The sequence below is a fragment of the Lampetra fluviatilis genome, unplaced genomic scaffold (assembly GCF_964198595.1).
Source record: "Lampetra fluviatilis unplaced genomic scaffold, kcLamFluv1.1 SCAFFOLD_643, whole genome shotgun sequence".
Classification (NCBI taxonomy): Eukaryota; Metazoa; Chordata; class Hyperoartia; order Petromyzontiformes; family Petromyzontidae; genus Lampetra; species Lampetra fluviatilis.
Genome location: NW_027621835.1, coordinates 26205 through 32686, shown reverse-complemented (window position 1 = coordinate 32686; position 6482 = coordinate 26205). Strand labels below are relative to the sequence as shown.

General features: G+C 49.4%; 1 protein-coding gene across 4 annotated transcripts in view; it reads left to right on the top strand.

Annotated features, from left to right (window-relative positions):
- The first annotated feature begins 355 nt into the window (after positions 1-355).
- The window catches only part of LOC144955766 (chemokine-like protein TAFA-5), a 28683-nt gene continuing 22556 nt past the window's right edge, over positions 356-6482 (top strand). For 3 of the 4 annotated variants that reach the window (XM_078885901.1, XM_078885900.1, XM_078885897.1), the window contains exon 1: positions 356-1109. The gene's annotated coding sequence lies outside the window, so the exon portion shown is untranslated. Of the gene's footprint in view, positions 1110-1152; positions 1195-6482 lie in introns of those variants that run through there. The other variant, XM_078885898.1, reaches the window with a different exon arrangement.

Genomic DNA, 6482 nt, shown 5'->3' with positions numbered 1-6482 from the left:
CCCCTCTCCCCTCCCACTCTCCCCCCTCTCCCCTCCCTCTCCCCTCCCTCTCTCCCACTCTCCCTCCCACTCTCCCTCCCCCTCTCCCCTCCTTCTCTCCACTCTCCCTCCCACTCTCTCTCACTCTCCCCACCCCCCCTCTCCCACTCTCCCCCCTCTCCCCTCCCACTCTCCCCCCTCTCCCCTCCCTCTCCCCTCCCTCTCCCCTCCCTCTCTCCCACTCTCCCTCCCACTCTCCCTCCCCCTCTCCCCTCCTTCTCTCCACTCTCCCTCCCACTCTCCCCCCCTCCCCCCCGTGTCTCTCGTCCCCAGCGAGCACACAAGGCTCCCTCTCTCTCTCCCCGCGTCTCTCTCCCTCTCGCCCCCTCTCCATCCATCATCACTTCATTGCGGCTGCGTCTGCTGCTGCTCCTTACAACCACGTCTCGCGTCTCTCTCTCTCTGTGTGTGTCTCTCTCTCTGTGTCTCTGTGTCTCTCTGTCTTCGTGTCTCAATATTTCGAGCGCTGTGCATCTCCCACCCCCCTAGGTGTCTCTCTCTCTCTGTCTCTCTCTCTCTGTGTCTCTGTCTCGGCGTTGTCCGCTTGTGTCTCTCTGTGCCGCTGTGCGAACATCGCCGTGTCTCTGTCTGTGTCTCAGTCGAGCCCTGCGTGAGTCTCTCTGTGTCTCTCCGTGTCCCTCCACGTCTCTGTGTCTCTACTTGTCTGTGTGTGTGTCTGTCTCCCCGTGTCTTTACTTGTTTGTCTGTCTGTGTCTGTCTGTGTGTGTCTGTGTGTCTGTGTCTGTCTCCCCGTGTCTCTACTTGTCTGTCCGTCTGTGTCTGTCTGTGTGTGTCTGTCTGTGTCTGTGTCTGTCTCCCCGTGTGTCTACTTGTCTGTGTGTGTGTGTCTGTCTGTCTGTGTCTGTCTCCCCGTGTCTCTACTTGTCTTGCTGTGTCTGTTTGTGTCTCTTCACTCCACGAAGAGCGCAGTGAAGAGTCGAGGGAGACACGCGGATTACCACCAGGGACACAACCAGCACCAACTTGTACCGCGATACGAGGAGGCAGCACCAAGGGGGGGGGGGGCACACGGCGGGTGGGATAGCCACGCGCTCACCGAGCTCTCGGAGGTGAGCGAGCGACACTGGGAATACAAAGACGGACGGGCGGGGTGCTGGCCACCTACCCAGCAGTGTGCCGTGCCCGCCTTCAGAGGTGACGGCACTTGCCCCAACAGTCTGTGCAGGTTACACGGGGCTTCTTTGTTCTGTGTACGCTCACAGTTGGACACGCGCACAAAGACAAAGATCACCCGTATGGGTTGCAACAGACTGGTGGGGCAAGTGGCGTTAGCGAGCACCGGTGGAGGCCGAAAACACGCGAACACTCATAGACTCACACACAGACTCATAGACTCACACACACACTAAACACTCATAGACTCACACACACACAGACTCACACACAGACTCATAGACTCACACACACACAGACTCACACACACACACAGACTCACACACACTAAACACTCATAGACTCACACTGTCACTCATAGACTCACACACACACAGACTCACACACACACTAAACACTCATAGACTCGCACACAGACTCACACACTCACAAACTCATAGACTCACACACACACAGACTCATAGACTCACACACACACAGACTCACACACACACTGACACTCATAGCCTCACACACATACTCACACACACACCCATAGACTCACACACAAACAGACTCATACACACACTAAACACTTATAGAATCACACTGCCACTCACAGACTCACACTGTCACCCATAGACTCACACTGTCACTCATAAACTCACACTGTCACTCATAGACTCACACTGACACTCATAGACTCACACTGACACTCATAGACTCACACTGTCACCCATAGACTCACACTGTCACCCATAGACTCACACTGTCACTCAGACTCACACTGACACTCATAGACTCACACTGTCACTCATAGACTCACACTGTCACTCATAGACTCACACTGTCACTCATAGACTCACACTGTCACTCATAGACTCACACTGACACTCATAGACTCACACTGACACTCATAGACTCACACTGTCACTCATAGACTCACACTGACACTCATAGACTCACACTGTCACTCATAGACTCACACTGTCACTCATAGACTCACACTGACACTCATAGACTCACACTGTCACTCATAGACTCACACTGTCACTCATAGACTCACACTGTCACTCATAGACTCACACTGACACTCATAGACTCACACTGTCACTCATAGACTCACACTGTCACCCATAGACTCACACTGTCACTCATAGACTCACACTGACACTCATAGACTCACACTGTCACCCATAGACTCACACTGTCACCCATAGACTCACACTGTCACTCATAGACTCACACTGTCACTCATAGACTCACACTGTCACTCATAGACTAACACTGTCACCCATAGACTCATACTGTCACCCATAGACTTACACTGTCACCCATAGACTCACACTGTCACTCATAGACTCACACTGTCACCCATAGACTCACACTGTCACCCATAGACTCACACTGCCACTCATAGACTCACACTGTCACTCATAGACTCACACTGTCACCCATAGACTCACACTGTCACCCATAGACTCACACTGTCACTCATAGACTCACACTGTCACTCATAGACTCACACTGTCACTCATAGACTCACACTGTCACTCGTAGACTCACATTGTCACTCAGACTCACACTGTCACCCATAGAATCACACTGTCACCCATAGACTCACCCTGTCACTCATAGTCTCACACTGTCACTCATAGACTCACACTGTCACTCATAGACTCACACTGTCACTCATAGACTCACATTGTCACCCATAGACTCACCCAGTCACTCATAGACTCACTCTGACACTCATAGACTCATACTGTCACTCAAAGACTCACACTGTCACTCAGAGACTCACACTGTCACTCATAGACTCAAACTCTCACCCATAGACTCACACTGTCACCCATAGACTCACACTGTCACTCATAGACTCACACTGTCACCCATAGACTCACACTGTCACTCATAGACTCACACTGTCACTCATAGACTCAAACTCTCACCCATAGACTCACACTGTCACCCATAGACTCACAGTGTCACTGATAGACTCACACTGTCACGCATAGACTCACACTGTCACTCATAGACTCACACTGTCACTCATAGACTCACCCTGTCACTCATAGACTCACACTGTCACTCATAGACTCACACTGTCACTCATAGACTCACACTGTCACCCATAGACTCACACTGTCACCCATAGACTCACACTGTCACTCATAGACTCACACTGTCACCCAGAGACTCACACTGTCACCCATAGACTCAAACTGTCACTCATAGACTCACACTGTCACTCATAGACTCACACTGTCACTCATAGACTCACACTGTCACCCATAGACTCACACTGTCACTCATAGACTCGCACTGTCACCCATAGACTCACACTGTCACTCATAGACTCACACTGTCACCCATAGACTCACACTGTCACTCATAGACTCACACTGTCACTCATAGACTCACACACTGTCACCCATAGACTCACACTGTCACTCATAGACTCACACTGTCACCCATAGACTCACACTGTCACTCATAGACTCACACTGTCACCCATAGACTCACACTGTCACTCATAGACTCACGCTGTCACCCATAAACTCACACTGCCACCCATAGAATCACACTGTCACTCATAGACTCACACTGTCACTCGTAGACTCACACTGTCACTCATAGACTCACACTGTCACTCATAGACTCACGCTGTCACCCATAAACTCACACTGCCACCCATAGAATCACACTGTCACTCATAGACTCACACTGTCACTCGTAGACTCACACTGTCACTCATAGACTCACACTGTCACCCATAGAATCACACTGTCACCCATAGACTCACCCTGTCACTCATAGTCTCACACTGTCACTCATAGACTCACACTGTCACCCATAGACTCACACTGTCACTCATAGACTCACACTGTCACTCATAGACTCACACTGTCACCCATAGACTCACCCTGTCACTCATAGACTCACTCTGACACTCATAGACTCATACTGTCACTCATAGACTCACACTGTCACTCATAGACTCACACTGTCACTCATAGACTCAAACTCTCACCCATAGACTCACACTGTCACCCATAGACTCACACTGTCACTCATAGACTCACACTGTCACCCATAGACTCACACTGTCACTCATAGACTCACACTGTCACTCATAGACTCAAACTCTCACCCATAGACTCACACTGTCACCCATAGACTCACACTGTCACTCATAGACTCACACTGTCACCAATAGACTCACACTGACACTCATAGACTCACACTGTCACCCATAGACTCACACTGTCACTCATAGACTCACACTGTCACTCATAGACTCACACTGTCACTCATAGACTCACACTGTCACTCATAGACTCACACTGTCACCCATAGACTCACACTGTCACTCATAGACTCACACACTGTCACCCATAGACTCATACTGTCACTCATAGACTCACACTGTCACTCATAGACTCACACTGTCACCCATAGACTCACACTGTCACGCATAGACTCACACTGTCACTCATAGACTCACACTGTCACTCATAGACTCACACTGTCACCCATAGACTCACACTGACACTCATAGACTCACACTGTCACCCATAGACTCACACTGTCACTCATAGACTCACACTGTCACTTATAGACTCACACTGTCACTCATAGACTCACACTGTCACTCATAGACTCACACTGTCACCCATAGACTCACACTGTCACTCATAGACTCACACACTGTCACCCATAGACTCATACTGTCACTCATAGACGCACACTGTCACTCATAGACTCATACTGTCACTCATAGACTCACACACTGTCACCCATAGACTCATACTGTCACTCATAGACTCACACTGTCACTCATAGACTCATACTGTCACTCATAGACTCACACACTGTCACCCATAGACTCATACTGTCACTCATAGACTCACACTGTCACTCATAGACTCACACTGTCACCCATAGACTCACACTGACACTCATAGACTCACACTGTCACTCATAGACTCACACTGTCACCCATAGACTCACACTGTCACTCATAGACTCACACTGTCATCCATAGACTCACACTGTCACCCATAGACTCACACTGTCACCCATAGACTCACACTGTCACCCATAGACTCACACTGTCACTCATAGACTCACACTGTCACCCATAGACTCACACTGTCACCCATAGACTCACACTGTCACTCATAGACTCACACTGTCACCCATAGACTCACACTGCCACTCATAGACTCACACTGTCACTCATAGACTCACACTGTCACCCATAGACTCACACTGTCACCCATAGACTCACACTGTCACTCATAGACTCACACTGTCACTCATAGACTCACACTGTCACTCATAGACTCACACTGTCACTCGTAGACTCACATTGTCACTCAGACTCACACTGTCACCCATAGACTCACACTGTCACCCATAGACTCACACTGTCACTCATAGACTCACACTGTCACTCATAGACTCACACTGTCACCCATAGACTCACACTGTCACTCATAGACTCACACACTGTCACCCATAGACTCATACTGTCACTCATAGACGCACACTGTCACTCATAGACTCACACTGTCACTCATAGACTCACACACTGTCACCCATAGACTCATACTGTCACTCATAGACTCACACTGTCACTCATAGACTCATACTGTCACTCATAGACTCACACACTGTCACCCATAGACTCATACTGTCACTCATAGACTCACACTGTCACTCATAGACTCACACTGTCACCCATAGACTCACACTGACACTCATAGACTCACACTGTCACTCATAGACTCACACTGTCACCCATAGACTCACACTGTCACTCATAGACTCACACTGTCATCCATAGACTCACACTGTCACCCATAGACTCACACTGTCACCCATAGACTCACACTGTCACCCATAGACTCACACTGTCACTCATAGACTCACACTGTCACCCATAGACTCACACTGTCACCCATAGACTCACACTGTCACTCATAGACTCACACTGTCACCCATAGACTCACACTGCCACTCATAGACTCACACTGTCACTCATAGACTCACACTGTCACCCATAGACTCACACTGTCACTCATAGACTCACACTGTCACCCATAGACTCACACTGTCACTCATAGACTCACACACTGTCACCCATAGACTCATACTGTCACTCATAGACTCACACTGTCACTCATAGACTCACACTGTCACCCATAGACTCACACTGTCACGCATAGACTCACACTGTCACTCATAGACTCACACTGTCACTCATAGACTCACACTGTCACCCATAGACTCACACTGACACTCATAGACTCACACTGTCACCC